Raw genomic sequence first — 25,161 nt, 5'->3', positions numbered from 1 at the left:
GACTTGGGAATAGGTTTACCTTCCAGTAGGACAACGACTCTAAACATACTGCCAGAGCTGCAATGAATGGTTTAGATCAAAGCATATTCAAGTGTGTGAATGGTCCAGTCACAGTCCAGACCTAAATCTCATTGAGAAAATCTGTGGAGAGACTTGGAAACTGATGTTCACAGACTCCTCCATTCAATCTCACTGAGCTTGAGAGAGTGTGCAAAGAAGAATGGGCAAAAATGTCACCTCTAAATGTGAAAAACTGGTAGAGACAGACCCCGAAAGACTTGCAGCAGTTACTGCAGCAAAAGGTTGTCCTACAAAGTATTCACACAGGGGGATGAATACAAATGCAAATAAAGAAAATCCTGAGTCACAATTTTCAAAAATTATAGAACCTTACAGAGAGTTTTAGGTGCTCTATTTCATAGGGGAATCCAAGTATTTACTAAAAAGAGACATGTCAGGAACGATGATCTATTCTCTTGAAATACTTTTTTCCCAATGATTATTACTGGAGAACATGGCATCAGGTGAACATGCCGCAAACACAATCACCACATTCAGTTACATGTATGTCCTCCCTGCCAGACAACAAAGGCATAAGACAAAATGATAAATGGTGGACACTTGGCTGATCGATCTCTGTGTTGCTCTGTTATCAAGGTTAGGCATCTATTGATGAAGACATGATGCAATCAATTTGAGCTCGCCCTGAGGGGCATTTTTACCATTTGTCATGAATGACTTTCCAAATAGATCAATGACTGCACCTAGCAATGATGGAAAAGTTCAGTCAAAGTTTGTCACAATAGTTTGTGTCAGAAAGAGGCTTTGATAGCCAGTAGAAAACAGAGTACATATGAACGTCTACTATAATCTATGCTACATCTAACCTAAATGGGTTATGCTACCAATAACATTAATCACCTAACCATAGAAGAAATAATAAATCTGCCTCCAGAGCTTACTGTAAATAAAAGGAGGCGTTAACAGTGTGAGACATGTAAAGGCTGACAGTCTGCTCTCCACATCTACATGTGTCACTCTTGTAATGCCCACTTTCATTATAATTAGCGCTAAGGGAGATCTATGCCCTGCACAGAGATATTTCATATTGAGAAAAATGTTGATTTCTCTGGAATGACAGATCGGGTCATAGATATGAAAGTATAATTTTATTATTTTTTTATAACATGAATTCCCATATAGAAAGCTTAGGAGGTTAAATCCTACTGATATATTCCCTTTAACTCACTAGAAAGCAGCAGCAAGCCAGCACAATATTTTCTGAATCTGAAATCATTGTAAAATGTATGATAAAATAAAAAGTGTCAGTGGCAATAGGCGGTGTAGTGTAAAAAAAAAAATAATTCTATGATTAAGTATATAAGAGCCGCTGGCAGTAGCAGAAGCACCACCACCACTGAAACCAGCCTTCCAGGCAATAGTACTATCAAACGCAGGTCACAATTGGCTCCCTTTGCCTCTGGGGCAGTGGGGCAGGTGTTATCGGATATATGTCAAATCACTTGTCTCAATCACAGCCAGACGATGTTACCTGTGACAACAACACTGTCAGTTTTCGTCATTGTTCTGCAAATGACAAAAAGGGATAATGTTTTGAGTGTTGTCTTTTTTTGTTTGTTGGTTTTGTTTTTTATATTAAAAAAAAACATGAAAGGTCTGTCAGTGCGCCACATTATTAAATGTACTGTTTGTTACTAAAGGGTTACAATTAGTATCAATGGTGAGGTGACTTTGACATTACTAAGGCAGTGTTATTGTTGAAAGGAGTCTGTCAGAACAGACTGACTGTCCCATCCAAGTACAAGCTCAGTATTCAAACACTGCAGCTCCATTTCAGCTGCTTCTGATCTGATCATGACCTCTTCCTATAAAAACTGGTCAGACCTTCTTGTCCCGGCCAGTGAAAGATTCGTCTTCCTGTGCGCTAAAGCATCCGCACTAATCCGTACCTCCCACTCTCAGCTCCCAGACTTCTTCCCTCCAATATATATATTTTTTTTTCATCTATCTCCGCCCTTCTCTGGATCTAAAAGGCCAGAGCTGTCAATCAAAATAGAAGAGGGGAGAAGGAGATAGACGGAAAACAAGTAGGTGGGAAGTTGCACTTATATGTTCGTCAATGCCAAGGGAGCACCGGACGCCTGTGCTTCATTTGACCACTCATTCTGTGATCTCAGCATTATATATATAAATATCTATAATATAACGCTGGGAGCGTCACTCTGTCCGAAGCCTTAATAGACTGCGCAGGCGCGATAGAAAAAATGCCGCCGAGAGCAGGGGGTCGGGAGCACGGGGACGCCGTCTACATATGTGCGCCCTGATTATGCAAATAATCCGCCGCCATAGTAAGTTTTTACTTACGCTATTAGTTTCCGGCGCCATTGTCTTGCTCTTCCTGTTGCCGGAATCGGCGCCTGCGCAGTCCGCGCTTTCCGGCGCCATTTTCTTGAAGACACACTGCTGTGTGTCTTCAAGAAAATGGCGCCGGAAAGCACGGACTGCGCAGGCGCCGATTCCGGCACCATGAGCAAGACACTGGCGCCCGAAACGAATAGCGTAAGTAAAAACTTGCTGTGCCATGAGGCTGTGGCACTTCATGCCACAGCAATTTGTTACTTACGCCATTCCTTTCCGGCGCCATTGTCTTGCTCCTCCCGGTGCCGGAATCGGCGCCTGCGCAGTCTGCGCTTACCGGCACCATTTTCTTGAAGACACACAGCAGTGTGTCTTCAAGAAAATGGCACCGGAAGGCGCGGACTGCGCAGGCGCCGATTCCGGCATCGGAAGGAGCAAGACAATGGCGCCGGAAAAGAATCAGGTAGCGTAAGTAACAAATTGCTGTGCCATGAGGCTGTGGCACTTCATGCCACAGCTATTTGTTACTTATGCCACCTGATGGGGGTCATAAACCTTTATGGAGCAGCTTATGCGGCATATGGATGGGAGCAGCACATGACAGAACGGGGGCGCAGGATGGGAGCAGCATATGACAGAATAGGTCAGCACATGACAGAACGGGGGTGCAGGATGGCAGCAGCACATGACAGAACGGGGGCGCAGGATGGAGCAGCACATACCAGGATGGAGACCATATACCAATATAAATGCTCGCCACCTGGGCGTAGAACGGGTTCAGTAGCTAGTACACTCTATCACTATATATATATATATATATATATATATATATATATATATATATATACACAGTTTATATATACATAATTTAAATGCAATTAGTGTACCTGCGATTCACAATGAATTCATTCAACGGAAAACAAATTTTGGGTAAAAATTTGCCAAACCTGGTGAAATTAAATTAGGACACATCCGATCATCTCTACTCAAAATGTCAAGAACCGATGAGTAGGCACACCTCCTAAGTGATATACTGCACCCCACCCTAGGTGAGGAGTGTACTGTCAATAGCAATAACCCTCATAGGAAAACTACATTTTTGCAAAAGTGACCCAAAAGATATTCCAGTCCTAACAGACCTTAGAGGATTACACGCGTCTTTATAGGGTAATTGGAGGCTTTTCACTATTGCGATTAGTAACTAATGGATACAATAAGAATCAAATTTTGGAGAAAACTTTGCCGCTCATGGCGCACTTGAATTTCGAAAGATTCATTCTTCTCGGGTGTCCATAGACTTTGATAGTCATGTCTCTGCACTTCTCTATGTCATAGGCCTCCGGATCTCAGATGCAGACACAATCTGCAGCTAATTTAACAGGAAGTCATTGAACTTAAATCTCTTTTTGGATTGTGTGATGAAAAGCAATAGCAGCTAGAAAATGAAGGATGAGATCTTTATTGACTAAATTAGTCGTGTCCACGGATTATGCTTGAAAATTACAATTTATTATAGCAAGTCATATTTCATTAGTATCTATATTGCTAGAGTATACCCTGGGATCGCAGGACAGAAGGAGCACACAGAAGGGGTGACCCTATGTTTATTTTTTAAAGCAGTGCTCTCCGACACATTGCTTTACAGCTGCTGCAAAGCTACAAGTCCCAGCATGTCCTGTCAGCCACAGGCGTTAATGCAGAGTGAGATTGACTGTACTGTAACCACTTCTTACTGCAGTGTACTTGTGATAATGACTGCACTATACTGGTGAGTGTGAACTCTGACATAGCAGTATACAACATAACAAGTTCCCAGGAACCGGCATTGAATAACAATCAGTAGATAATCTACTTGGCTACTTCCCGCAGTTCCTTTGGGGAATTAGAGATCAGCAGAGAACACTGCAGGCGCTGCTTATAGTTCAGAGACCAAGAAAGCTCTCCTGTATGTCAGACTGAAGACACCATTTCAAGTGGAATATCTACTATATGTAATGTATTATTCACACATCTCAAATCTGTAAGGACCAGCGGTCAGCACAATTTTTACATCATCTACGTACCTGGTATTTTTACATAACACACTGCTGTATCATCGGAATATAGTCAGCACAGGTACCTTGCGTGAATGTCAATTAATGATCCGTAATTTATACTTTTTCATATACAGTAGTGTTAAAAATACTAGCAGTCCAATATCACTAACCAGATTCATCACTGTTTTTGGTATAAATTATATTACCACATGTCAAACAATTTACCAGTAGATTCTAAGAAAACCACCAGACTCCGCATTCACGATCTGCAGGTTTCTGAGTCTGTGTATTACTAACGGAATCTGTTACATGGCGCAATTGTCGCAATTAATGCTATGTAACGGATCCGTTAGCACATTGCAGTCCATGGGTGCGCTAACGGATCGCTAACGCATCGCTAACGTATGCCTTTTTGGCAAGCGTCAGCAATGTCCCGTTATTTTCGGACAGACCTCGAACACTGCTTGCAGCGTTCAGGGTTCGTTCTTCACTAGCGCAGATCGGGCATCTGCGCTAGCGGGATTGCCAAACGCAATCCCTTTTTGGACATTGCATTAGCGCATTCCGTTAGCGTATCCGCAATGTGAACCTAGCATTAGACTAATAGAAAGTGGGTGTTCAAAATAATAGCAGTGTGGAGTTCAATTAGTGACGTCAGTCATTCTGTGAAGAAACAGGTGTGAATCAGGTGCCCTTATATAAGGATGAAGCCAGGACATGTTGTCCTTACATTTCTTCTTGAAAGCCTGAGAAATATGGGTCATTCAAAATATTATTCAGAAGAATGGCGTACTTTGATTAAAAAGTTGATTGGAGAGGGAAAAACTTATAAAGAAGTGCAGACAGCAAACAGTTCGTCACATGACCCCCCAAACTCTGCATTCAAGCCACAGTACAGTCTGCCCACAGTGAAGCATGGTGGTGCAAGCACAATGCTATGGCCTTGTTTCTCTTACTATGGGTCCGGATCTATTTACCGCATACCAGGAATCATGGACCATTTTGCATATAATAAAATACTTGAGATCATGTTGCCTTATGCTGAAGAAGATATACCCTGGGAATGGGTGTTTCAACAAGACAACGACCCTAAACACACCAGTAAACAAGCAAAATCTTGGTTCCAGTCCAACAAAATTGAAGTTATGAAGCGGCCAGCTGAATCCCAGGACCATAATCTGATAGAACACTTGTGGGGTGACACCAAAAATGCAGTTTCTGAGGCAAAACCAACAAACGCCCAAAACTTGTGGGATGTAGTCAGAGCATCCTGGGCTGGAATGAGAGGTGACATTAGTTGGTTGACTCTATGCAACATAGATGTGAAGCAGCTCTAAAAAAAACTGTGGATATACAACTCAATGTTAGTGATTCACAGGAATGCGAAATCCTCAAAAAAGAGTACATATTGTGAGTTTGTAAAGACAAATGCACGTTTTTCTGAACAGCCCAATGCTCATTTTTTTGTTATTTTCTGTAAAGTAGTGGAAAAAAAATACATTTCTCTTCATGTTTTGAATTAGAAAACAGTGTGCGATGTTGCCAATGCTGGAAATAAAAACTAGCACAAAGATTTTGTGATGAACTCAGGTTTTTGAACGCACTGCTATTATTTTGAACACTACTGTACGTTGTTAATGTTTGCACTATGCAAGAACAAACTGGTATGGCGGTCATATCCTTGCCTATTCTCGCTACATTTAACATTTTTCTGAATAACTTCCCAAATGTGTGAACAAGACATAGATAATTAGTTATGCGCACTGCTCAACAAAAAAATTGGTGAAAACTTGTACCTCACTCTATAATCCCAATGTGACACCAGTCACTACTCACAAACAAGCCGTGAGGCAGGATAGACAAATGATCCGGGGTCAGATACCAAGAGAGCATGTAGTAAACTAAAGGGGAAAGACAAAGGCGTAGTCAGGTCACGGTCTGAGGTTAGAATACCAGGAAGATAGCGGATCAGAGCAAAGGGGCTAGGCAAAAGGATGTTCAGGATGATGTTCAAGGTCAAGCAACAATGCATCAACAGAGCACAGGAATACAAGGCAAGCATGCACCCCCGAGCAAATTTATGACTGGCAGAGCTCTGGGACTGACAGCTTAGCTAAGTAGCTGGGTAATCACTTGGAATAGGGAACACCTGAAGGAAACTCAGCACCTCCCAGTCTCAGATTGGACAACTGAGCTGTCAATCAAAATACTGACAGCTCAGCATGCCTCTGCGTTAGATTATTACTCTAAGGGGCACAGGATAGGGGATTTTTTTTTACTGAAAGGGGCATAGGATGAAGACATTATTAACCTAAAGGGCCCAGGATGGGGACATTATTACTGAAATGATACCAAAATGGAGGACATTATACCAGGAAGGGGCTCAGGAATGGTGACATTAGTACAGGATGGGGATATTATTAAATGATGTATGTCTTAATAGGATTTAGAACACTACAAGGGAAATTACATCTCCCCAGCATGTAGGTGGGGGCCCAGGTCCACACTCTGCACTGGGACCTATTGGACTCTGGTTACGCCACTACCAACATCCCTTATTGGGACCTGTACTCACAGCCCATCACTGCCCAGCAGAGGACACCAGAATTGGCAGGTCCACAACTGGAGCCTTGTTCTCTTCACAGGTCACAGCAGGTTCAGATTGAGCATTTATGTCACATACTGTATGAAAAATACTGAAGATGCCGCGAATATAGAATGTGAACATTATCCAGTATGATTGGTTGGGAGGTGGATCCTTGGAGGATCACAAAAACAACCATCTACATACCAAACAGGAATGGCTGCTGTGTGTTACTATGAAATAAAATCTAGGATAACAGTAAAATCTAGAATAATGCCCCAAGTGCATTTATACACATCACAAAACCACAAATATTGTTATCATTTATAGCAGGGTGGACCATAATCCCGCAGAATTGCTGCCGAACCTCTTTTTTTATGAAATAATTCAATTATCTTCTTTGCAATCTAATCATTGATCGATATAAATTATATAAAATACCTTCTTTTTTTTTAATAAAGAAATTATGTTGCATTGGAAATGGTGATGTTCTGCAGCAGCCGGGACACACAGCTGTATACCCATGCTGCAGCTGATGAAGAACCTCTTTTTAAAGAGAAAGGAAGAACTTCTGTAAATTTCAATAACTCCGCAACTGGAACAGAATAAGGGGGATTGCTGCAGGATGAGGAGATATGGCCACCGCAGCCCATAATGTTTACTAAGCCATTCGTCATCTGAAATGATCTGATAGAATAAGCAGAGGTGGATGGGGGAATATTTGCATATGATTATCCAAGTTTTGATGTATTCGGACGCTGATATAATACACGAGTAATACACATTTGTTATGGGGACATGTTACAGATGTAGCAGTGCTGAGTGTCACAATTACCGTATATAAGATTGGGACATTTACATAGGTCTGCAGATAAATCGACACAGCAGCGTTAAGGGTTAAAAGGCGACTTCTGCTCGTTCATCAGGCAAGACTAATGATGTGTGGTCCAGACCAAAGTGGCAAAATAGACAAATGGAAAATTGATGAAAGTGAAAAGACTTTACCATAAAGCAATTTCATGGACTGAGCTGTCTGGTGGTGTCAGACCTAGGATAAAAGCCTGGCATGTCAGGGCCGGCATGACACTCTCCACAAGAAGAAACGTTATGATCTAAACTAACAAATTCTGCTCTGCTACATCTAGCCCTAGCAATAAAGACTTAACTTTGAATTAAACTTGACTCATATAAATTGTGAAGTCACCTGTGTAATCCAAGGATCCGTACCAAACATCGCAGGATGACAGCAGGCCCTGCCATCCAGAGAAGCGCAGATGCCAACCATCAATGGAGAAGTGACCGCGCACATAAGCAATGTCCACTGGAGATAAACCCCTGAGAAATGGCAGCGAAAATCCCTCTAGTCACACACGTCAGTCTTTTGGAGTTGTAGGATAGTGGATCTTTTTAGATAGTATCTGTTTAGTAACTAACAAAAATAGAATACATAACTGGTGGTGATATATTATTCCCTGGATAACTAAAAGAACACAATCGTACCAAAATAAAACATGTAATTTAGTCATTCACCAGAGACCACTTTGTCCCTCCATGTTACAGGATGACAGAGGGATCACAGGAAACAGCTCCTCATAGATAGATAGATAGATAGATAGATAGATAGATAGATAGATAGATAGATAGATAGATCGATAGATCTAATTTAAAAAGATGAATGTGTGTGTGTGTGTGTGTGTGTGTATGTCCGGGATTGGCATCTGCACCATCTGGACCCCGAGAGCGTCATAGGCTATGTTGTGAGGTGAAATTTTAACCCGGCGCTTTCCAATTCACCAAACAAATTTTGCCCCTATCTACATAATGGAGGAAAAAGTGAAGGAAAAAAAGTGTTGGAGGCAAATTGACAGCTGCCAGATGTGAACAAGGGGGACTTAAAGAATGAGAGCGATGGCACCAAAGAGTATATACCGTACAGTTGCTAAGGTGGGGCCTCGACATGGGATACTCACCACACACGGGGATATGAACAAACACACAAAATGCGCCACACACTACCACGTGCTTGAACAAATATACCACCCTCAGCACACATTTCACCACACATGCACCAACCTCGCCACATAAAAGTCGAAACACAAAAGTCACCGCTCAAAACTCGCCACGCGCAAAATTTCCACATGCAAAACTAGGCTCACGTCAAACTAGCCACACGTGCAAAACTCACCTCATGGAAAACTCGCCACAAGCAAAACTTGCACACGCGGAAAAATTGCCACATGAACAAAAGTTCCAACACATGCAAAAGTTGCCTCACACAAAACTTGCACATACTCAAAACGCACCACACATAAAACTCACCACGCGCAAAACTCGCCATGCGCAAAACTTGCTGCACACAACTTGCTACACTAACCTGTCACATGCAACTCGACACACAAAAAGTTGCTACACACATGTCGCCACACAAAACTCATCTCACAAAAGACGCTACATGCAACTCAACACACACAACTTGACACATGAAACTCGCCCTAAAACACACACAAGTCTGGTATTATCCTTCAAAAATAAAAATCGCAGCTGTCAGTCACATGACCTGTCTATTATGTGTATGTGTGAGCTAATATATACTGCCAGGGGGGATGGCTTCCTGTTGTTTGGGGATTTATCAGGCTGCCAATTTAGCTTACAAATACTGAGGTAAAAATACTGACCAAATAACGTGTGAATGCGGTCTAATACAGGAGGAGATGACATACAGATATATACTATATACAGGGGAGATGACACAGATATATACTATATACAGGAGAGATGACACACAGGTATATACTATATACAGGAGCAGATGACACACGGGTATATACTATACACAGGAGGAGATGACTTAGAGGTATATACTACAGTATATACAGGAGGAGATGACATACAGATATATACTATATACAGGAGGAGATGACACACATATATACTATATACAGGAGGAGATGACATACAGGTATATCCTATATAAAAGAGGAGATGACACAGGTATATAGAGGAGGAGATGACATACAGCAGGTATATACTATATACAGGGGAGATGACATACAGGTATATACTATATATAGGAGGAGATGACATACAGGTAAATACTGTATACAGGAGATGACACACAGGTATGTGCTATATAAAGAAGAGATGACATACAGGTATATATTATATACAGGAGAAGATGACATACAGGTATATACAATATACAGGAGAAGATAACATACAGCAGGTATATACTATTTACAGGGGAGATGACATACAGGTATATACTATATAGAGGAGATGACATACAGGTGTATACTATATATGGGAGATGACATACAGGTATATACTATAAATAGGAGGAGATGACATACAGGTATAGAGTATATACAGAAGAGATGACATACAGGTATATACTATATACAGGAGGAGATGACACATAGGTATATACAATATACAGGAGGAGATAACATACAGCAGGTATATACTATATACAGGGGAGATGACATACAGGTATAAACTATATACAGGAGATGGCATACAGGTGTATACTATATATAAGAGAGATGACACATGTATATACTGAGGGGAAAATGAGAGGTGTGAGGTGAAAATGAGGGGTCTTAGGTGAAAATGAAAAGGTGTGAGTGCAAAATGTGAAGAGTGAGGGAAAATAGTGGAGTGATCGGAAAATGACAGATGTGAGGTCGAAATGACAAGTGTTAGGGGGGAATGAGAGGAGTGAGGGGGAAAATAAGAGGAGTGAGGGGGAAAATGAGAGATGTGAGGGGGAAAATGAAAGATGTGAGGGGGAAAACTCTAGTCACACACGTCAGTCTTTTAGAGTTGTAGGATAGTGGATCTTTTTAGATAGTATCTGTTTAGTAACTAACAAAAATAGAATACATAACTGGTGATATATTATTCCCTGGATAGCTAAAAGAACACAATCGTACCAAAATAAAACATGTAATTTAGTCATTCACCGGAGACCACTTTGTCCCTCCATGTTACAGGATGACAGAGGGATCACAGGAAACAGCTCCTCATGTCTCACAATCTGGGAAGATAGATAGATAGATAGATAGATAGATAGATAGATAGATAGATAGATAGATAGATAGATAGATAATGGAAGGAGCGCCGTTTGACTTTTCAATGCAAAATTGGCTGGAATTGAGATAGGACGCCAGGTCGCATTTGGAGAGCCCCTGATGTGCCTAAACAGTGGAAACCCCCCACAAGTGACACAATTTGGGAAAGTAGATCCCCTAAGGAACTTATCTAGATGTGTGGTGAGCATTTGAACCCCTAAGTGCTTCACAGAAGTTTATAATGCAGAGCCGTAAAAATAAAAAATCATATTTTTTTCACAAAAATGATCTTTTCGCCCCCAATTTTTTATTTTCTCAAGGGTAATAAAAGAAATTGTACCCCAAAAGTTGTTTTGCAATTTGTCCTGAGTACGCTGATACCCCATATGTGGGGGGAACCACCGTTTGGGTGTTTGGCAGAGCTCAGAAGGGAAGGAGCGCTGTTTTGGAATGCAGACTTTGATGGAATGGTCTACGGGCGTCACGTTACATTTGCAGACCCCCGGATGTACCTAAACAGTGGAAACCCCCCACAAGTGACAATATATTGGAAACTAGAACCCCCAAGGAACTTATCTACACTGCCTGACAGAAGTTATGTCGCTTATCCATGTTATGTAAATAAAAGCTTATAACCTGACGTGACATTCATCCATTGGTTGTATAAATTATTCTTTTGAAAGCTGAAACCCTCCAAAATGTGGTTTACGTTAAGAAAATAAATTGGCATCAATGCAGAAAAATTGATCAGTTAATGGACACAGAATGGTCAGATTTTAGCAAGACAAAAGTTTTCTTGCCTGGTCATATAATGAACCCAATCCTAGTTTACATCCTCACCTGTGCTCAGTAAATGATTGGTTAATTAGTGTGTGTGTATAAAAAGAAACCCAGCAACCCAGACCTTCACTTGAACTACAACTTGAGCTCTGACAACATGCCAAAAATCCACACTGCAACCAAAGCCTGGATTATCAAGAGGCTGAAGACCAGATCCACTGCAGAGGTGGCTGGCACCTTTAATGTGTCTCAGCATCAAGTACAAAGAATTAAAAAAAATTTGAGGAGACTGGAGATGTGTTTGACAAGCTCAGGAGGAAGGTTTGTTCCTTAGAAAATCCAAAGCAAGCCCCTCTTTCACTGCAGCAGAGCTCCAACAGGCCTGGTCACCTCAAGTCCCTGTGCCAACTAGAACAGTTTGTAGGATTCTGTCTCGAAATGACCTACATGGTCAAACCAGTGCCCAGAAGCCAGCACTAAACAAAAGGCAAATAAAAAAATGTGTGGCATTTGCAAAGTCCCACAGCCTGCTAAACAGATGGACGCTGGAAAAGTGGCAGAAGGTGGAATTCTTTGATGAACCTTCAGTAGAATTACACCACAGCCACTGCAAATACTGCAGGAGACCTACTGGAGCCTGTATGGATCCAAAATACACCCAGAAAACAGTTACATTTGGTGGTGGAAAGATCATGGTCTGGGGTTACATTCAGTATGGGGGTGTGCAAAACATTTGCAAGGTGGAAGGCAATATCAATAGCCTAAAATATCAAGAAGTATTAGCTACCTCTTATATTCCTAATCATAAAAGGGTCAAATCCTGCAGCAGGATGGTACTCCATCTCATACATCCATCTCTACATCAAATTCCTCCAGGCAACAAAAGATCAAGGTGCTCAAGGACTGGCCAGACCAGTCACCAGACATGAACATCATTGAGCATGTTTGGGGTAGGATGAAAGAGGAAGCTTGGAAGACAAAACCAAAGAATCTGGGAGGCATGTTAGACTGCATTCTTTGCTATTCCTGATGACTTCATTAATAAATTGCATGAATCATTGTTGAATCGCATGGATGCAGTCCTTCAAGCTCATGGAAGTCACACAATATATTAAATATGACTCTAACAGCACCACAACTTCATTCACCAATGTTGTGCAACATATATTTGTATTTTAAGTTAATTATTTGTTTGAATATCACATTACTTTCTGTGGGCGACAAAACTTTTGTCTTTCCAAAATCTGACCATTCTGTGTTCATAACTGATCAATATTTCTGCATTGATGCCAATTTATTTTCTTAACCTAAACCACATTTCAGAGGGTTTCAGCTTTCAAAAGAATAATTCATACAACCAATGGATGAATTTAACGTCAGGTTATAAGCTTTGATTTACATAATTTGGATAAGCGACATAACTTCTGTCAGGTAGTGTACATAAAAAGACAAAAGTATACAACCATAAACAATAAAACATGTAAAATGCCAAAAGTAGCTAGCAAATCCTGACCAAATAGGGTCACCATTGACTCATTCGTGTTTTTCAATGTGACTTGACTTCCAATACTTACTTGCATTTGCTACTAATTCTTTTGTTATGCTTGTATTCACATTGTCAAATTTTGATACTTATTATTGTGCTTGATAGTGTAACCTTGTTTATGTCCTGCTAAGGACTCTATTTATTTAGGGTTTGCTAGTCACTTTTGGCATTTTAACCTCTTCCCAACATGCGCCGCACTAGTACTGCTTTGCGGGAGATGCGTTCCCACAAACAGCTGTACTAGTACGGCGCACTGATAGCGAAGCCTCACGATGAGCGTCGCAGCGATCGGGTGTGGGTGTCATCAGTATGTGACAGCTGACCCCCTGCAGCAATGCCCATGATCGGTGCTGGCACCAGTCGTGGGCATTTAACCCCTCTGATGCCACTGTCAGTATTGACGGCAGCAACAAAGAGGGGCATCGCGCAGGGAGGGGGCTCCCTGCGCGCTTCCATCAGGACAACATGATGTGGTTGCGTTGTCCTGATGGTCTTCATGGAGACCCCCAGCATCAAGATGGCCGCGGGGTCCTTCCGGGTCCTGCAGGGAAGGTGGCTTGTGAGCACCTGCTGAGAGCAGGACCTGAGAAGCCTCCTTCCCTGCCTGTCAGATCCTGATCTGATACTCTGCAGTGCAGAGTGTTGGAACAGTGATCTGATATAATACAGTGATATCCCATACTGAGACAATGTAAAAAAGTTTAACAAAAATATTAGAATGTGTAAAAAAAAAATTTTTTAAATCCCCAAATAAAGAAAAAAAAGAAAGAAATATTTTTCCAACAAATATGTTTATGGAAATAAAAAACAATAAAAGTACAAATATTTGGAATCGCCACGTCCGTAACGACCCACTATAAAAATGTCCCACTAGTTAACCCCTTCAGTGAACACCGTAAAAAAAATTAAAAAACGAGGCAAAAAATAATGCTTTATCATCAAACCACAGAACAAAAAGTGCAATACAACGCGATCAAAAAGACATATATAAATAAAAATGGTACCGCTGAAAACGTCATCTTGTCCCGCAAAAAACAAGCTGACATACAGCTCCATCAGCAGAAAAATAAAAAAGTTATAGCTCTCAAAATAAAGCGATGCAAAAAAATTTTTTCCTATGAAATAGTTTTTATTGTGTAAAAGCGCCAAAACATTAAAAAAATATAAATGAGGTATCGCTGACCCAAAGAATAAAGCGGTCTTACCAATTTTAATGATTTTAATTCATGAATTGCTGTTTTTTCTTCATTCTGACTCCCAAAAATCAGAAGCGATAAAAAAAAGTCATGTGCCCGAAAATGGTACCAATAAAAATGTCAGCTCATCTCGCAAAAAACAAGCCACCACATGAGCCTGTCGGCTGAAATATGGAAACATTCTAGCTCTCAAAATATAGTGATGTAAAAACCAAAAACTAGTTTTCACAATAAAAAGCGCCTTTTACGCTATGTGCACACGTAGCGGATCTTGTTGCAGATCAGCAGCGTTTTTTCTGCACGAATTGAACCAAATCCGCAAAGGGTACCTGAAGCAATGTTAATCAATGAGAATCCAGAAATGGTGTGCACATGTTGCAGAAAATTTCACACTGATTTGCAGCATTCGTTTTATTTTAGACAGCATGTCAATTCTTTTTGCGGTTCTGCAGCATCTCTGCACCCATTGACTTACATTGAGTCAATCAAATACGCAGCTAAACCACAGATGTAAAAAGGCGGAGAATATGTGTGTGGGTGGAGACTATGTGGGAGCGGAGAATATGTGCGGGTCTGTCTGTGGGTGTCTGTGTGGGTGTCTGTGTATGTCTGTGTGGGTGTCTGTGCGGCTATGTGCAGGTGTCTGTGTGTCTCTGTTTGCGGGTGTCTGTGTAGGTGTGTGTGCGTGCGGGTGTCTGTGTGTGTGTGTGTGTGTGTTTGCGGGTGTCTGTGTGTGCGGGTGTCTGTGTGTGTGTGCGGGTGTCTGTGTGTAGCCAGGCATCTTTTGATGGGACTCCTACTCCCATCCGGCTATGTCTACTGTCACATATAACAGTGACAGCATGCACCGATGATGGAACAGTAGTCCCATCATCCGGCAACTGTGTTGTATTGTAAAGCAAAAAAACACATCCATACTCACCAAACACCTAATCCCCGCACTCACATCTCCTGCATCAAAAATAACATAATAAACCAACATAAATACTCCCTGTCTGCCGCAGTCCATTTACCGAGTGTCCCACGACGATCTCACGTGTAGAACAGTCCCATCAGAAGATGTGACCGCTCTACCCAGCCTCCTGTGATACACTACGGGAGGGATTTCCTCCTTTCAGTCTATCACTGCGCCGCCGTGAGAGTTCACCGGAGTTCGAACTGTCACTTGCGGCACCGCTGCATGAGAAAATTCTCACGCAGTGGTGTCATAAGTGAGAGCATGAACTCCAGTGAACTCTCAGTGATACACTGCAGGAGCGATTATCTCCTGTCAGTGTATCACCAGAGACCGGGTAGGGCGGTCACATCTCCTGATGTGACTGTTCTACATGTGAGATCATCGTGGGACACTCAGTAAATGGGCTACAGCGGACAGGGAGTATTTATGTTGGCTTACTATTTTATTTTTGTTGCAGGAGATCGAGGGATTCGGGGATTAGGCGATGCAGTAAGTATGGTAAATTTGATTAATAAAGGAGTCTGTGTGGTAATTTCAAATAAAGGACTTTATTCTTGCTGTGTCTTTATTTACCATAATACTATAGAATTAGTAATGGATAGGTGTCTTATAGACGCTTCTCCATTACTAAGCCGTGGGCTTGATATCACCGGACAAAACAAAGGTGACATCAACCCCACAAATATTACCCCACTTGCCATCGCTACAGGGCAAGTGGGAAGAGTGAGGCTAAGTGCCAGAATTGGTGCATCTATAAGATACTCCATTTCTGGGGTGGCGGAGAGCTGTTGTTTTTAGCCTGGGGCTTGCCAATGTACATGGCCCCTTCCCAAGCTATTAACTTGAGCCCGCAGCTCTGTGCATAGCCTCTGATGGCTCGATTTTATAGGGAGACCCCATCCCAGAATATTAACATCAGCCCTCAGCCGACGGCTTTCCCTCTGTTGGTTATGAAAATTATGCGGGAGCCCATGCAATTTTTTTTTTTTTAAGAATAAACAGATAATGCATTTCACACAGATTTCTGAGGGTATATTCCCACAGTCAGTAAAAGCTGTGGATTGGACGCTGCGTATATCCGCAGCGTCCAACCCACAGGGGCCAGATGTTATAGCATAGTGGATGGGATTTCAAGAAATCCCATGTCCGCTATGCAGACACCGACGCCTCTGGCTTCCCTGTGGAGACAGACATGCCTTGCGTCTTTCCAGCATGTGTAATTATAAATATCACCCATCCAATATGTGATGTGTGTGTGTGTGTCTCTTTAATTGTGTGTGTGTCTCTTTATTTGATACTAGCTGAAAAGCCCGGCGTTGCCTGGGTATAGTAAATATCTGTGGTTAGTTATAGCACCTCACTTCTCTTATTTTCATCTCCCCTGTATATAGTATATACCTGTATGTCATCTCCTCCTATATATAGTACATACCTGTATGTCATCACCTGTATATAGTATATACCTGTATGTCATCTCCCCTGTATATAGAATATACCTGCTGCATGTCATCTCCTTCTCTATATACCCATGTGTCATCTTTTCTTTTATATAGTATATGCCTGTATGTCATCTCCTCCTGTATATACTATATACGTGTGCCATCTCCTCCTGTATATAATATATACCTGTAAGTCATCTCCTCCTGTATATAGTATATGCTGGTACAATACACACAGGTGACTGTACTGCTGGTACAATACACACAGGAGACTGTGCTGCTGGTACAATACACACAGGTGACTGTTCTGCTGGTACAATACACACAGGTGACTGTTCTGCTGGTACAATACACACAGGAGACTGTTCTGCTTGTACAATACACACAGGTGACTGTACTGCTGGTACAATACACACAGGTGACTGTTCTGCTGGTACAATACACACAGGTGACTGTACTGCTGGTACAATACACACAGGTGACTGTGCTGCTGGTACAATACACACAGGTGACTGTACTGCTGGTACAATACACACAGGTGACTGTGCTGCTGGTACAATACACACAGGTGACTGTGCTGCTGGTACAATACACACAGGTGACTGTGCTGCTGGTACAATACACACAGGAGACTGTGCTGCTGGTACAATACACACAGGTGACTGTACTGCTGGTACAATACACACAGGAGACTGTTCTGCTGGTGCAATACACACAGGTGACTGTACTGCTAGTACAATACACATAGGTGAATGTGCTGCTGGTACAATACACACAGGTGACTGTACTGCTGGTACAATACACACAGGTGACTGTGCTGCTGGTACAATACACACAGGTGACTGTGCTGCTGGAACAATACACACAGGAGACTGTGCTGCTGGTACAATACACACAGGAGACTGTGCTGCTGGTACAATACACACAGGTGACTGTGCTGCTGGTATAATACACACAGGTGACTGTGCTGCTGGAACAATACACACAGGTGACTGTGCTGCTGGTACAATACACACAGGAGACTGTTCTGCTGGTACAATACACACAGGTGACTGTGCTGCTGGTACAATACACACAGGTGAATGTGCTGCTGGTACAATACACACAGGTGAATGTGCTGCTGGTACAATACACACAGGTGACTGTGCTGCTGGTACAATACACACAGGTGACTGTGCTGCTGGTGCAATACACACAGGTGACTGTACTTCTAGTACAATACACACAGGTGAATGTGCTGCTGGTACAATACACACAGGTGACTGTACTGCTGGTACAATACACACAGGTGACTGTGCTGCTGGTACAATACACACAGGTGACTGTGCTGCTGGAACAATACACACAGGAGACTGTGCTGCTGGTACAATACACACAGGAGACTGTGCTGCTGGTACAATACACACAGGTGACTGTGCTGCTGGTATAATACACACAGGTGACTGTGCTGCTGGAACAATACACACAGGAGACTGTTCTGCTGGTACAATACACACAGGAGACTGTTCTGCTGGTACAATACACACAGGTGAATGTGCTGCTGGTACAATACACACAGGTGACTGTGCTGCTGGTACAATACACACAGGTGACTGTGCTGCTGGTGCAATACACACAGGTGACTGTACTTCTAGTACAATACACACAGGTGAATGTGCTGCTGGTACAATACACACAGGTGACTGTACTGCTGGTACAATACACACAGGTGACTGTGCTGCTGGTACAATACACACAGGTGACTGTGCTGCTGGTACAATACACACAGGTGACTGTGCTGCTGGTCATCTCCTTCTCTATATACCCATGTGTCATCTTTTCTTTTATATAGTATATGCCTGTATGTCATCTCCTCCTGTATATAGTATATACGTGTGCCATCTCCTCCTGTATATAATATATACCTGTAAGTCATCTCCTCCTGTATATAGTATATGCTGGTACAATACACACAGGTGACTGTGCTGCTGGTACAATACACACAGGTGACTGTGCTGCTGGTACAATACACACAGGTGACTGTGCTGCTGGTACAATACACACAGGTGACTGTGCTGCTGGTACAATACACACAGGTGACTGTTCTGCTGGTACAATACACACAGGAGACTGTTCTGCTGGTGCAATACACACAGGTGACTGTGCTGCTGGTACAATACACACAGGTGACTGTGCTGCTGGTACAATACACACAGGTGACTGTGCTGCTGGTACAATACACACAGGTGACTGTGCTGCTGGTACAATACACACAGGTGACTGTGCTGCTGGTACAATACACACAGGTGACTGTGCTGCTGGTACAATACACACAGGTGACTGTTCTGCTGGTACAATACACACAGGAGACTGTTCTGCTGGTGCAATACACACAGGTGACTGTGCTGCTGGTACAATACACACAGGTGACTGTGCTGCTGGTACAATACACACAGGTGACTGTTCTGCTGGTACAATACACACAGGTGACTGTTCTGCTGGTGCAATACACACAGGTGACTGTGCTGCTGGTACAATACACACAGGTGACTGTGCTGCTGGTACAATACACACAGGTGACTGTGCTGCTGGTACAATACACACAGGTGACTGTGCTGCTGGTACAATACACACAGGTGACTGTGCTGCTGGTACAATACACACAGGTGACTGTGCTGCTGGTACAATACACACAGGTGACTGTGCTGCTGGTACAATACACACAGGTGACTGTGCTGCTGGTACAATACACACAGGTGACTGTGCTGCTGGTACAATACACACAGGTGACTGTGCTGCTGGTACAATACACACAGGAGACTGTGCTGCTGGTACAATACACACAGGTGACTGTGCTGCTGGTACAATACACACAGGTGACTGTGCTGCTGGTACAATACACACAGAGGAGTTTGCAGCTGTCTGTGCACTTTCCTGATGCGGTGAGAAGTTGCCAGTCCTGGCTGAGCTCAGCACCCAGGGGTGACATGCTGGGGGACATACCTGGAGGCAGAGCTGTGTGCTCGGTGCTGTCGGTGCTCCGGTCCCGGGCTGAGCTGCTGCAGCTGGTCCCTCCCGAGCACACACAGGCTGCACGGGGAGGGGATGCTGGCAGCAGAGGCAGAACCATCATTGGACCTGCTGACTCCCCTCCCCTCCTGGCTGGGGAACACACAGCACAGCAGGATCAGGACCATATGCCACCGAGGACTCCCCCCCAGATGGGATGTGTGCACCCTGCATGTAGCAGAGCTGACTGTGTGACCTCTCCTGGGAAGAACTTACAGAATACAGAATGTAGGGAACCACAGACAACACACTGGGATACCAGAGTAGTTTTGCTTTGATCCATTGACAAATTCAGCTCTTCTATTTGTACAAATAGTTAAAAAAAAAAAATCAGAAATTTGCCTAAAAAAAATGTATTTCCATTTTCTGAGACTCATAACTTTTTTCATTTCTCAGTCAATGGAGCCGGGTGGAGGTTTGTTTTTTCCACCATAAACTGTTGTTTTTATTGGTACCATTTCAGGATACATTTTTATTGCTTTTTATATTTGTTTTAATTAATTTTATATCTTTATTTAATTATATATATTTTTTAGTTTCCCCAATCATTTGATATCATCTTCTATATATTGCAATCACATAAGTAGCCAATAGGTGGTAACCCAGCAAGTTTATTCATTGGTGTCGCACTTACGGTAAATATTTACTTTTATTACATTTGTTTTACAACATAGACACAACTAACCCATAGTGCAATGTGCATGGAAAAAAAAACCAAAAACAGTGTATGGTGCGCACAATATCACCAAATCTCCTTCTATTACTCTTCAATATTTCATAGATTGGAGATGTCCTGGTGCTTTTGTCTAATGATTCGTTAAATATGAACCATGAAATATCAGGTTCTGCTTTCTTGGAGCTTAGGCACCTTGTTTCGCCCAATTATTGGATCAATCTGCTTCCTCTCATATGCAGTTGTTATTACATTTATACCAAGCGCTAGATATCCAGTATAACATTATATGAGCTTGCTGAAGCCTATTTATATCTAGTAATCGTTATTATCCTAGTTGGGATACCAGATATCCTCCGCGCCTACTCATGTACAGTATGAACCCGATACGCACCAACTTGACAAGGCACAAATATAGGGTGATAGGTCATTGTCCTATTACCAGCGTGCACCCTTATACGTATAGCAGGGGGAATGGTGATTAAATTAATAGTCGTGTCTCTACATCCAGCCTATATACACTTGGCGCCACATCACCCACTATACACATAGAACGGTATTATAAAGCGCAATTGCAACAGTCTTTCCTTATGATGGAGGTGATTGATACCACTCTTAGTAGTCCTTCCTGTGGGCCAATTGCGAGTCCCCTTCACCCAAAACTCCCAACGCGTTTCGTTGTCGTTAGTTGTCAGGGGAGCAATGCGGGGTAAGGCCAGGTTCACACTGCGTTGCACGCATCCGTTAGACAGACTACGTTACACTGCGGCATAACGCAGTGTAACGTGGTCCATTAATGCCGCCATTGAGTCCAATGTCGGACGCATCGCTAGCGCGTTAGCGATGTGCTGTCATTGAGTGACGGACCCTGGGACGCGGGCTGCAGTGTTTCCAGGACCGTCACTGCTAGCGCAGATAGAGCATCTGCTAGCTCTATCAGCGCTAGCGAGCTGACATACCGGCATTTCCATTAACAGCAGCCCGTTAACGCATGTGTTGAACGGGCTGCTGTTAACGCAGTGTGAACCCAGCCTAAGTAGCATGCTGTAGCCCAAATGCCGTTGTGTCATTGGTAAATATTGTGTACACCATACACAGTTTTTGGGTTAGGAAGGGGTTAAAGTCCCACAGACAGCAAGTAATACCACTATACAAGTATAATCATCACACTAGGACTAAATATTACCACCATATAGTGATCGAATAATACCATCATTCTGATGATTATCTAAGACCAATATTACCATGGATTTTGTCATATGAAACAAATAACACCACCAGACCACAACCCCTTTAAATCCTGTGACTTACTGAGGACCACGACCCCGAAGTTATTCATTTGCAATATTTGTTTATTCATACAAACCAGACCACCATAACTTCTTCCATCCAAGACTCATCCCTGCAGACTGTCTCTTTCTGTGCCTCCAAATAGCAATAGTGCCCCCATTGTGTCTGCACACAGTAATATTGCCCTCTCTGTACCTCCACAGGATAATAATTCTCCCTCTCTGCCCCCACGTGGTCATAATGCCATCTATGCGCTTTCACATAGCAATAATTCCCCAACTGTGCCTCCACATAGTAACAGTGCCTCCTTCTGTTCCTCCACAAAATAAGAATGTGCCTTCACATTATATAAAGTCTCTCACTGCACCTCCACATAGGAATAATGCTTCCACTAAGAGTCCACATAGTAATATTGCACTTGCATTCCTTCACATAGTATCAATGCTCCCACCTTGCCTTCACATAGTAATATTGCCCCTTCTATTCTTCCACATAGTAATATTGCCCTGTCTGTGCCTTAAAATAGTAATAATGTTTCCACTGTCTCCACATAGCAATAGTGCCCCCTATGTGCCTCCACATAGTAATTAATAATGTTCCCACTGTGTCTCCACATAGTAATTAATAATACTCCCGCGGTGTCTCCACATAGTAATTAATAATGTTCCCACTGTGCCTCCACATAGTAATGATGTTCCCACTGTGCCTCCACATAGTAATAATGTTCCCACTGTGCCTCCACATAGTAATAATGTTCCTGCTGTGTCTCCACATAGTAATAATGTTCCCGCTGTTTCCCACATACTGTAGTAATCATGTTCCCGCTGTGTCTCCACATTGTAATAATGTTCCCACTGTGTCTCCACATAGAAATAAAGTTCCCACTGTGCCTCCACATAGTAATAATGTTCCCGATGTGTCTCCACATAGTAATAATGTTCCCACTGTGTCTCCACATAGAAATAAAGTTCCCACTGTTTCTCCACATCGTAATAATGTTCCCGCTGTTTCCCACATACTGTAGTAATCATGTTCCCGCTGTGTCTCCACATTGTAATAATGTTCCCACTGTGTCTCCACATAGAAATAAAGTTCCCACTGTGCCTCCACATAGTAATAATGTTCCCGATGTGTCTCCACATAGTAATAATGTTCCCACTGTGTCTCCACATAGTAATAATGTTCCCACTGTGCCTCTACATAGTAATAATGTTCCCACTGTGCCTCTACATAGTAATAATGTTCCCACTGTGCCTCTACATAGTAATAATGTTCCCACTGTGACTCCACATAGTAATAATGTTACCACTGTCTCCACTAGTAATAATGTTCCCGCTGTGTCTCCACATAATAATAATATTCCCGCTGTGTCTCCACATAGTAATAATGTTCATACTGTGTCTCCACATAGTAATAATGTTCCCACTGTGTCTCCACATAGAAATAAAGTTCCCACTGTGTCTCCACATCGTAATAATGCTCCTGCTGTGTCTCCACATAGTAATAATGTTCCCACGGTGCCTCCACATAGTAATGATGTTCCCACTGTGCCTCCACCTAATAATAATGTTCCCACTGTGCCTCCACATAGTAATACTGTTCCCACTGTGCCTCCACATCGTAATAATGTTCCCGCTGTTTCTCCACATACTGTAGTAATCATGTTCCCGCTGTGTCTCCACATAGTAATAATGTTCCCACTGTGTCTCCACATTGTAATAATGTTCCCACTGTGTCTCCACATAGAAATAAAGTTCCCACTGTGTCTCCACATAGAAAGTAATAATGTTCCCACTGTGTCTCCACATAGTAATAAATAATGTTCCCACTGTGCCTCCACATAGTAATAATGTTTCCACTGTCTCCATATACAGTCATGGCCAAAAGTATTGACACCCCTGCAATTCTGTCAGATAATACTCAGTTTCTTCCTGAAAATGATTGCAAACACAAATTATTTGGTATTATTATCTTCATTTAATTTGTCTTAAATGAAAAAACACAAAAAGAATTGTCCTAAAGCCAAATTGGATATAATTCCACAGTAAACATAAAAAAGGAGGTGGACAAAAGTATTGGCACTGTTCGAAAAATCCTGTGATGCTTCTCTAATTTGTGTAATTAACAGCACCTGTAACTTACTTGTGGCACCTAACTAAACTAACTAAATCACACTTGCAGCCAGTTGACATGGAATAAAGTTGACTCAACCTCTGTCCTGTGTCCTTGTGTGTACCACATTGAGCATGGAGAAAAGAAAGAAGACCAAAGAACTGTCTGAGGACTTGAGAAACCAAATTGTGAGGAAGCATGAGCAATCTCAAGGCTACAAGTCCATCTCCAAAGACCTGAATGTTCCTGTGTCTACCGTGCGCAGTGTCATCAAGAAGTTTAAAGCCCATGGCACTGTGGATAACCTCCCTAGATGTGGACGGAAAAGAAAAATTGACAAGAGATTTCAACACAAGATTGTGCAGATGTTGGATAAAGAACCTCGACTAACATCCCAACAAGTTCAAGCTGCCCTGCAGTCCGAGGGTACAACAGTGTCAACCCGTACTATCCATCGGCATCTGAATGAAAAGGGACTGTATGGCAGGAGACCCAGGAAGACCCCACTTCTTACCCCGAGACATAAAAAAGCCAGGCTGGAGTTTGCCAAAACTTGCCTGAAAAGGCCTAAAACGTTTTGGAAGAATGTTCTCTGGTCAGATGAGACAAAAGTAGAGCTTTTTGGGCAAAGGCATCAACACAGAGTTTACAGGAGAAAAAAGAGGCATTCAAAGAAAAGAACATGGTCCCTACAGTCAAAAATGGCAGAGGTTCCCTGATGTTTTGGGGTTCCTTTGCTGCCTCTGGCACTGGACTGCTTGACCATGTGCATGGCATTATGAAGTCTGAAGACTACCAACAAATTTTGCAGCATAATGTAGGGCCCAGTGTAAGGAATCTGGGTCTCCCTCAGAGGTCATGGGTCTTCCAGCAGGACAATGACCCAAAACACACTTCTAAAAGCACTAGAAAATGGTTTGAGAGAAAGCACTGGAGACTTCTAAGGTGGCCAGCAATGAGTCCAGACCTGAATCCCATAGAACACCTGTGGAGAGATCTAAAAATGGCAGTTTGGAGAAGGCACCCTTCAAATATCAGGGACCTGGAGCA

The 25,161-nt window shown here is 42.5% G+C and overlaps 1 protein-coding gene across 2 annotated transcripts in view; it reads right to left on the bottom strand.

Annotated features, from left to right (window-relative positions):
* The window catches only part of KCNS3 (potassium voltage-gated channel modifier subfamily S member 3), a 153,084-nt gene extending 133,034 nt beyond the window's left edge, over positions 1–20,050 (bottom strand). The window contains exon 1 of one of the 2 annotated variants that reach the window (XM_069728130.1): positions 19,971–20,050. The gene's annotated coding sequence lies outside the window, so the exon portion shown is untranslated. The remainder of the gene's footprint in view (positions 1–19,970) is intronic. The other variant, XM_069728129.1, reaches the window with a different exon arrangement.
* Between the last annotated feature and the right edge of the window lie 5,111 nt (positions 20,051–25,161).

The sequence above is a fragment of the Ranitomeya imitator genome, chromosome 5 (assembly GCF_032444005.1).
Source record: "Ranitomeya imitator isolate aRanImi1 chromosome 5, aRanImi1.pri, whole genome shotgun sequence".
NCBI classification, from domain to species: Eukaryota; Metazoa; Chordata; class Amphibia; order Anura; family Dendrobatidae; genus Ranitomeya; species Ranitomeya imitator.
Note: the sequence above shows the minus strand (reverse complement) of the source record. Positions and strands in the feature narration are given on the sequence as shown.